The sequence below is a fragment of the Lagopus leucura genome, unplaced genomic scaffold (genome assembly GCF_019238085.1).
Source record: "Lagopus leucura isolate 7727_CA_CO unplaced genomic scaffold, USGS_WTPT01 Super-Scaffold_73, whole genome shotgun sequence".
Classification (NCBI taxonomy): Eukaryota; Metazoa; Chordata; class Aves; order Galliformes; family Phasianidae; genus Lagopus; species Lagopus leucura.
This window is the reverse complement of record NW_024962252.1, coordinates 46,634,778-46,645,263: the sequence shown is the minus strand read 5'-3', so window position 1 is coordinate 46,645,263 and position 10,486 is coordinate 46,634,778.

Below are 10,486 nucleotides of genomic sequence, written 5' to 3'. Positions count from 1 at the left end.
TGCCAGAATGTTCCAGCCTAGGGTCATTTCATAGAATCATAGAATTCTTAGAGTTGGAAGGGACCTTTAAAGGTCATCTAGTCCAGCTCCCCTTAAATGAACATCCACAAGTAGGTCAGGTTGCTCTGAGCCTGGTCCAGCCTGGCCTTGGGAATTCTCCCATTTGCAGGATTTCACAGTTCTCCTTGCTGAACTTCATGAGGTTCACGTCAGCCCATTTCTCTAGTTTGATGAGGCACCTCCAGAAGACCGCATTATACTTTGGCCATTCCTACCATTTTTATGTCATCTGCAACTTGTGAGGGGTAAAGTCTCATCATCCAGATCGTTAATGAAGACATTCAGGTCTGGACCTGAAAGCTGGACTTTGGAAATAGTCTGATTATTTCTTTCCTCCAGTGTCTGTGAAGCAATTCAGAGATATGTTCCAAACTCTCTGTGTATGTGGCAAAATAGATGCAGTACTGCAGAGTGCTTTCATAGTGCCCAGCACAGGGGATTTTAGATTTTCCACCCAAACAGCAAAGCATGCTCTAGAATTAGTTGTAGTCCAGCTATGTCACTGTGGAGCTATTTATATAGGTTGCTTCAAAAGTAATACCTCCTATTTATTTCCATAGAACAACAGATACGAAGAACACAATAACACAATTTCAATTACAAACCTTTGCTACCCCATCTGCAAGGAGCAGACTGCATTGCCATGAGGTGCTCATTTTCCTCTGTGCTGATCTTCATGTTTTTCCTAGCCTGACTTGAGGCAATTGTCATTAGATTAAATTATTGGAAACTTTTCACCTGAAACCATACCTTCTTTTTCTTCTTTCTTCCTGTATGTTCTCCTCCACCTTTTCACAGTTCCTGTGGCTTCAGATCCAGGCATTCAGCCAGCCAGTTGTGTAAAATTGGAGAAGTAAACAGAACCTCACATACATTCAGAAAAAAATACTACATAACTATCAATCTGATACTCAGCATTTCCCACCTGAGTAACTACAAGAGTTTATAAACCAGCAAAAGTTTGAATCTTGAGGATCTGGTAAGCAGAAGGCTGTAGATGAGCCTGAGGAAAGAAAGACAATTGAAGAACTTGCAAAGTTGAGACAACAAGGAGAGGAGAGGAGAGGAGAGGAGAGGAGAGGAGAGGAGAGGAGAGGAGAGGAGAGGAGAGGAGAGGAGAGGAGAGGAGAGGAGAGACTCCTCTGTCGCTTGAAATATTTCTGTAGAGAACTGCTGCTCTTACTGTAGTTCATTGATTTTACACAGTGCCAGGCAGGAGGGGTGTCTGCATCTTCTTCATGACTTTCTGCAAATCAGAACCCATAAAGATTATCTTGTTTCCCTCCAAGAAGACCAGATGCATGACCTGATATTTCACCTTTTCAAAAACAGAATGATGTGTGCCAGTGTGAAAGGAAGACCAGATGGTACCAGTGCCCAAAGGCACCTACAATTGCAGGGTTTCGATATGTCCAGAGATCCTGCTGACAAACAATGAGCCACACTGAAGAGACTAATTTTGTCAACCTGATATAGAGAAAAATGTGACAGTAGAACCACTAGCAACTGTTTGTAAGGACAGGTGCTGTATATTACCTCAGAGAGCTGCACAACTCAAGGTCTTTCCCTAACAGTAAGTGAACAACTGCTGTCACCTTGCTAGCTGAGTTGCTGTGTGTGAGATGGGCTGTATAAATGCATGGAACTATGTAGTAGGATGTGACAACTGTAGTCAGACATCTCTGGAGAACGTTGCTTCTCTGAAAAGAGTTGATCATTTCTCAGTATTATTTTGCATGACTTTGGTTTCAACAAAATAATAGAAATTATTCAGTATCAATTCACCATTAATTTATTTTTCTTTTTTAGAATACATTTTTGTTAAATGATAGAATATAGTGTACTTGGTAGACAAAATTTTAAGAATTAATATATTGCTCAAAAAATACCAATAACTTCTGGTTTTCGACAATTAATTACAATTAACTTATTGAGAAGTATTTTTTGCTTGGAGTTTATTCTACCTTGGATTGCAATTGTGTTCTGATTTTGTGGCAGGCTTAGGAAAATGGAAAATCTGTTTACTCTCCGTCCTTGAACTGACCAGCTAACTATGCTTTATTCCCACTTTGTCTATAAAACTCGATGTTCTACAATATCTGTTAAAGAAAAAAAAAAAAAAGCCTGAATGCTATTTCTGAAAGGTAGAATGTTGATGTGATTCTATTGTTTGATGCTGGTATCTTCTATATTTTCAAAGCTAATTAAACTTCTATGTGGAAATTCTTTTGTTTCATTTAAAAATTACTTCCAGTCAAAAGGTGAAAAATATAATTTTGTCATGACACCGTTTTGATAATAGTTCAAGTGAATCAGAAGCCATGATGTAATTGTATGTTGGTGAAATGTTTAGTGTACCAGAAGCTAAGGAAACGTGGACGTAGGACTTTCCATGTGGTTATGCTGTCTTGGCAATGGCTGTGTTGTGGAGATTGACACTTTCCAACATGGAAATAAAACAAGCAAGCCAGATATTTAAAGAAAAATGACTGCATTTCTGGCTCAAAATATCTGTCATGCCTTTTCCCAGAAATGATAAGTCTGTGCTTTGTAAGCCATGGATGTTGCTCTGAAAGTAATGCCTCCTATTAATTTCCGTGGAACTACAACAGATACAAAGAGCTCAACAACACTATTTGATAGAGTAAATTATCAACTACAAAATGCTGTTTTTCCAACATAGTCACTGTTGTTTCCCATGCATTGAAGCCAATATTCATCTCTGTACAAGGTTCCCCAGTCATAATTCACCAGTATTCATGTGGATGAGCTGATCAAGATACTCTTCATTGTGTAGTCTGACAGCATTACCTGGCCATCCAGAACACAGCTTGTCTTCCATGTCACCATTGCCACTGCTGAAACACATCACCCACAGTCTCACTGTGCTCACATTCACTCTTCAGTCTCCATAAACATTCTGCAAGCATCAGTGAATGTCAGTGGGTGCAATTTTATTCTACATGGGTGCTATTTTGTTCCAGATGGGAGAATTTGCTTCACATGCACTTCCATGTCAGACGTCATTTTGTCAGCTGCTCCTCTGCTGCCGTCTGTCACACATCAACAAAATGTAATGGAATATTGATGGAAAAGTTCAATCTCTACTGCCATCCCAGGACATTTGCCTCTGACATCATGGATGAACATAATAAAATAGGAGGCATTACTTTTGGTGCAGCCCTGTATTTAGGGTGTGGAAGTGGATCATCAAGAAGGTAAGATCTTTTTAAAATTGATTCAAAACAGCAGACGTTGAGTTTCCCTGTAAAAATGAAGGGCAATTTTGCTTAGAGACACAGTGCTTTGAACATTCAGTGTGTCTTGAGAGTAGATTTGAGCTTTCAGAGTGTATTCACTTTTTTCCTTTGTAGCTCTTTTCCCTTTGTATCTATTTTAGGAGCATCTGTGTACAGCTCCCACCCTGTGACAGTGAAGGACTCTTTATACGGTGTAGACTAGAACAGACTGCACTGTAGGAGGATGTTGTATTACTGTAACCTCGTATTATAAGAAAAATTTAGCAAGTGCTTTAAAAAGCCAATACAAGAAATAACAGCAAGACCATGAAAAAAATATCTAGAAATATAAACCTGTGGGTTATTTTATTCTGAGAACATAGGTAAGAGGAAAGAAAAGGAAATAGGATGGAAGAAAGAGCACACTACAATAAGTAAAACCTGTACGAGTGATTTGCTGGTTGACTCATCATCAATCACATTAAGAGGATCTTTGATTAATTTTTTTTCTAAATCATTTCCTTTTATTTTAAACTACTTTTAAATTGTTAATAAGTTAAATTAACCAGATAAATATGTATTTAGTAGATTGCAGGGACAAGAAAGGATTCAAACTTCATTTATACTTACTGAAGCTACCAGAGGTCTAGGAAGGGCTTGAGGGTTTGAGAGAGATGCAATACCTCCTTCTCCACTGTGTGAACCAGTCTATTGTTAATGCAAGTTAACTAACTTACTTACCCGGTGGCTTCTAACTCTCCACTAACTGCTGAGCTGCTAACAATGAGCAACTTCTACCAAAAGATTAAGAAAAGAAAACCTCCTGTGTCATTCAGTAGATGGTGCTCTCCCCTTTTCCTCAAGGGGCAGCTCACGATGGTGATACCCTAAATGCTATATTTCGAGTAAATAAAAGCTACAATTCTTCTATGTTTTGTGCCACCCTTGCATGATATGCGTTTTGTCAACTTTTGGATATTTTGTGCTGTGTCCAGTCCAAGACCTAATTTATCTTGTTTACTTCATTTATTTAAAACATCCCACTTTCTCTCCTGACAAAGTCTAGTTAACAAGGTTTAGATCTACCAACATTTTGCTTCTCTCCAGGAAAGAAAGAACATACATTGTGCATTGACTCATTTCCTCCCTAGACATGCAAGACCTACTGCTATTTTTGTTGAGTTAAAGAGCTGTTCTCAAGCGTTTCTCCCACTCAGTCTGCAGTATTGATTTATCTCATCTATCTGGCTTTCCAGGACTTGCACCAATCCTGGTAGACTCCAGTGGGTTTATGAATGTCCAGGTCCTGACACCTGCCTCAAATAATAACCATATTCCTGACCAATGCTGGAGCAATTACTGGGCATGGTCTAATCTCCACTTGTCATCTTGCACCTTGGTTCCCATCAGGAGAAAAAATGATTACATACGCTCCTACCAAGTCTTTGATTTTGGAGAAGTAAAATCCAAAGGCATTGCAAGAGCATTCCAATTATAAATAAATGTATTTACAGGGTACTAATGCTTCCTATCCGCTGTTATTTAAACCATGAAGGTAAGGGCTACGGTGGGCATTTCTCTTGTCTCATAATTTTGAAAGAACGAAAAAAAACCTGATTATTTCTAGTCCCTTGACCACAGCTTTTCCGTGGAAACAGAAGCTGTTAGTGCCACTTTTCTGTCTTCATGGTCAAGATCTGTTGACCATGTTGACTTCTATTCAGTCTGGACACAAGCTGAGGAATGAGGTTTGAAGAGGCAGAAAAGTTGTAATGAAAACCCCAAACTAAAATACTAAGCTCAAAGATCAGGATGTAGCTGGAACTGTTAATAGCAGTAATTTCCTTGTAGTATCTGATTTCCATGTAGTGTCTGATACTTTTCTGAAAAGAGAGAGGCATTTACTATTTTTTTGTGTGTGTGTGAGGAAGAACTGATTGCTATATTTTAAGCTTACTTAATTTTGGAACACATTTCTAGTCACATGAAGGAGAAGGTACCTAGGAACAGCCAGCATAGATTTACCAATGATTTGCAGTGCTTGAGCAACTCAATTGCCTTGTAATATGAGTGGAGAGGAGCAGATTGATTTTTGCAGGGCTTTCTGCTCTGTCTCCCACAGTGGCCTTGTGTTCTATAGGATGTGAGTGTCTGGATGAGCAGAAAACAGTGTAGAAAATGCAATTGAATAACAGGGCTCAAGTGGTAGGAGGCAGCACATTATACCTTACCTGGAGGCAGGTAACAAACTGAGGGCACTTTCGTCAAATCTGCAAATGGACTCATTCTGAGGGGAATAACTCAGTACCCTCAAAGGAAGATCTGCTCTTCAGAGGTACTTAGACATGCAGAAGGCATTCATGAGCTGACTGGAATCTCATGAAATTCATCAGGGACAAAAGCAGTCCTGCATCTGGAAAAAAGAGCCCTTGACAGAGCTGTAGGCTAGGGACATATGTTGAAAATGTTGAATGGGCATATGTTGAAAACATTTTTTCATAGTGAAGACAGTTGTGCAGGGGCAGGATTTGCTCAGAGGATGGATCAGAGAACTCTGAGATACCTTCCAGCTCAAACTGCCCTATATTACCATAATTCTCTGTAACATTACAGCTTGGTTTAAAAATAGAAGAAAACCTGAAAGATTACTGCGGTTGATGGTGGGATTTTATTTCAGCCAGCACTGTAGAGGAAGATGCTTAGAAAAATGTGCCCTGCAGCTGCCAGTACTGTCTGCTTCTCTCCTGTGAGAGGGAGAGCTTTGGCATCTGCAGCTGGCTGGGGACAGGCCCTGTCACAAGGGATGTGGATGCTGAGGGACCCTCCTTGTTCACAAGCTCCATTTACTTTTCTGTATAACTCAGAGGGATGGGGACATTCTAGCAAAAGAGGAAGATTGGTCTGGGCTGATGCTAAATTCAGTGTGAGACTTTGGGTTTTCCTTTGAGAAACCATTGCATAGCATGCAGCTGGAACAAAAGCCTGTCAGAGAAATGGAAAATTTCTATAAGAATATAAAACTCTAATGGGATGCTTCAGCTGCAAACTAATGCTGAGTGTTGTTTATTTTCTGCAGAAAATGACTGCACCTTGTAATAAGGAAAGCAATATGCACATCCAGATTTTTGATAAAAGAAAATAAATCTCCCTGACATTTTATTATAGAGTAATATAATCTCTGTATTCAGCAGACTAATGGATACTGTTCCAAAACATATGATAATGTCATATCATAAATGGGTGATTTAATAGGTACTGCTTATTTTATTGGAATTTCTTGTAAATTAAATTGATGTTCACACCTGTAAAATGTGTTTTGCTATTTTGATTTAAAGTTACTAAGAAAGACCATCTTCATCTTTCCACTGCACTGCCTAGTGTGCTGCTCTTTTCTGTCATGGAGTCTCTGCCAGCTCTTTCTACTTCTAGCTGGACTTACAGAAATGTTTCTGAACTATGCTAGTCTTCTGTCATAATCTGTCTGGGGTTTGCACTACATCCCAAGAGCAGGTTCCACCGGTCCACACTGCAGAATACAAGCCAGAAAGCTATGACAACAGTTTCAGAGTGATTGCATTGCAGAAACAATTAGAATTCTTCTGCCTTTGTCACAGTGAACAACAGTGCTGCAATAGGGAAAAGTAATGCTAAGGGTGGGATGACTCTTCATCACTATAGTAGAGATGACAGATACTGGTTCTACCCCATCACAGTCTCTAAAGATGTATTTGCACACTTCGCACACCCTAACAGCTCAAACTAGATTATAGTTAATGTATAAATGTCACTTTTATTGCAGCATAGCACACTCTTTGAGTAACATCTAGTAAGTACTGTGAAAGGGCCAGCATGCAAGAATAGATATGGATCCAGTTTGTAAAGGAAGTTAAACAAAACTTGCCATGGGTGCTGATGTTCAGACTCTCGGATTGGATGCAGTGTGGGTAGCATCAAGTAAATGAACATCGTTTTCCAGGCTGGTTTTCTCATCCCTGTTCAGAGGTGAACATTGGGTACACTTCACAGTCTAGCAAAATAGTAAAAAAAAGGTATCAAAATGAATACTTACTATGAACTATTTTACACTCAAAACAAAATATAGAGATGAATTTCAAAAGATTCCTTAAACTGATCACTTGCTATTTTGATTTTCTCTTTGTCTGGTATTTGACATATTGTGTATTATTCTTTACTAGTTGAATTGAACTAAACAGGATTTTTAATGGCTCTGACTAATCTTTATAACAGGGAAAAATTTCTCCCGTGAGCAAGGAGAAAGCAGGTGGCACTAATTATCTCCAGCACGGAAGAATTCTGTGTCAAAGAAATCCAAGCACTGAAATATATTTTCCTGTCAAACTTGGCTCATTAATATGCTTATCAGTTGTGTACATATTCAAAGTATGTGTCGTATCATACAAATTTGAATGTGTCAGTGTCATGTGGATGTAATACAAAATCCTTTAAAAAAAATTAATTAAAAGCCTTTTCGGAAATGTGTTTTCCCTCTTCTTTGATTGTTCATTGCATCTCTCCCTCTTGCCAAGCCAGCAGGTGGGGGAAGGCTTCCTCTGCAATGCAAGATTCTGGTCTTTTCTGCAGGAAAACACGAGCAAACAACATATTTTTTATCCTGAGCTCAAATCTCAGTAAGCATTGATGTTCATGTGTATGGACAAAAAGTTCCAGCATTAAAGTGTTTCTACTTTTTCTCCTTAAACTCCCTTGTCTCTTCATGCAAGTGTTCCAAAATCAGACAACATAAACCATCTCACAAGAGCAGCCATTTGAAATAAGTATTTTCTTACTGTGCATGCTTCTTCCCCTTGTACTTTTTTGCCATTCAGACCTGGTCTGGTTGTACCTTCAGGCAGAGTGTTTGCTACAGGCCTGATATCCTTCTCAGTCCCCATAGTGAAGCAGGAATGTGGGTCTTCCATCAGGATTCTGAATTCCATCTTTCTTCTCTCCCCACCTGAAAACAGCGATGCCTGCCATAACTGAAGGACATGACTGTGACTAGCAAGCTGTCCTATGCTTGGGTGGGCAGGCATGAATGCGTTCAGCACAAATCCCATGAGTGTTCTTAGCTGTCACACTCCAGCTAAAATGTCCCTGGTGTGAAGGCTGACTGATGCCTTCCACTCTCCCAAGTATCTGTCAGTCTGTACTACTTTCTGTGCAGGCCCTCAAACCCAAAGCAGACTAATTGATTGCCTTGACAGCTTACTTCTAGCTTAGGGCTTTATTTTGTTCTCCTCATTGTAGCTACTCACCAGAACACGTATGTACACTTTGCTCTGCCTGCTGTCTGAACAGGTATAATTTCCTGTCAAAGGCAATGCTGACACTGAGCACACAGGGCTGACTCACTTAAAATCAGGCACTACTTAAATATAGGTTAGTGTCCATGGAAGGCAGATGTTCTATCACCAGCAGACATTTTCTGATTATGGTCAACTCCCATGGTCCACCTGGCTGATAAACTTTTAATGTTTTAGATCAGTAACATTTTAAGCTAATCCATCACTGACTTCAAATGCATATAGGGCATGTGTAGGAGAACTTCCCTTATGTCATTCCTGGTTATGCATATGCAATTTTAAGACTATTTGAACTTCTGCTGGTATCCAAGCTTTCAAGAGAAAATAACTACATCATTGTTATTATTTTCAGTCAGATAAATTATAAAGGATATGCTGATAGAATAACACACTTCCTCTTCCCTCCCAGAGTGCTGATTTCTCAATATAAGGTTAATCTGGCTGAACTTTTATTTGAATTAAGAGACTGACAAATCTGTATTGAGCATTTTTTGCACTTATAGTTGTCTTTCACCTACTAGCATCCAACAGCCTGGAGCTAGTTTCTTTGCATTCTCTCAATAGATACAGAAAGAAAACCCATCCTTCCATCTTTAAATAGTGGAAGTGCAAGTCATAGTCTTGGAATGTATGTTTTATTTATGTTAAAATTATGTCAAACTGGGATCAGAGACTTATATGGGATGAGGAATTATGGAGGATCCTGCAGGTAGCACTCAAATTCGAGTCACCTACAATCAGCTCAAGGCCTGGACTGAGTGCCCCCAACTGGCAGCAAAAATCATCATTTGGGCTGCTTCAGCCTTCAAGTACCCTGAGCAAGAGGAAAAGAAGGGCATTTAGCATATAAGAAAGGAGAGCTCTGAGTCTGGGCTAATGGACAGCCATATAGATGAGTGTTCCATAAAAGTGTTGAGGCTCTTCATGTCAATAGAAATGACAAAAATGAATTACTTTGATCACTATTGGCTTAATTCTCAACTCAATAAACTAACTGAGCAGAGCAAGTGCACTCTTCTAGGCTTTTATTTCTAATTAAAACTAATGAATTTTCAAGAGAACAACACAGATAAGTCATTGATTGAGTCATATACCAGACTTCTAAGCAAATAGGCTACTTGGTTCCCTCTGGGAAAGAGTTCAACAGCATGCCATTCATAGACGGTGTTAAACTGACAGGTGATATTGATGATTTTGTTATGCTGTATTTAATGCTAAAAATCATAGAATGGTTTAAGTGGTGGTTTAAGTGGTTTATGAGGTCACAGAATGGTTTAATGGTTTAAATGTTTAAGATGTCAGAGTAGAATTTGAAATCTATGCAACATTATATCTCCTTTCAATTCAGAGAGAGAAGACTTTGTAACCTCACATATTCACAGTGTGAAACCCAATGATGATAGCTAGCTAACTTTGATCAAGAAAGATGTGTAACTTTTCCACAGAAAGAAAAAAGAGCACATTTTAAGACCACACCGGGGAAGATTTGTACTTGGTTTGGATGATATAGAGACTACTTTTTGTGTTTTTGTGTTTTGTGTTTTTAAATACCTGCAGCTTATATGTATCTTGCAGAATTCAGTGCTGTGCCCTAGCCAGTTAAATTGCAGATCCTCCACAATGAGAAAATATTGTGAATAGATGTCACAAGTGGAGAAAAGAGAAGTGTGACATCTGGAATTTCCATAGATTCTAAAGTCAGGCCAATCCTGCAGCCCTGATTCAAAGAAAAATAATCTCATTGTTGCCAAAATGGCATTTTTTAGTCAGTAAGGTCTTAGTAAGACCATATTTTAAAAGTCTAGGAGACAAGATTAATGGTAAAAAAGAAAAATAAAAGAAGAACTTCAAAGACTTTGAAGT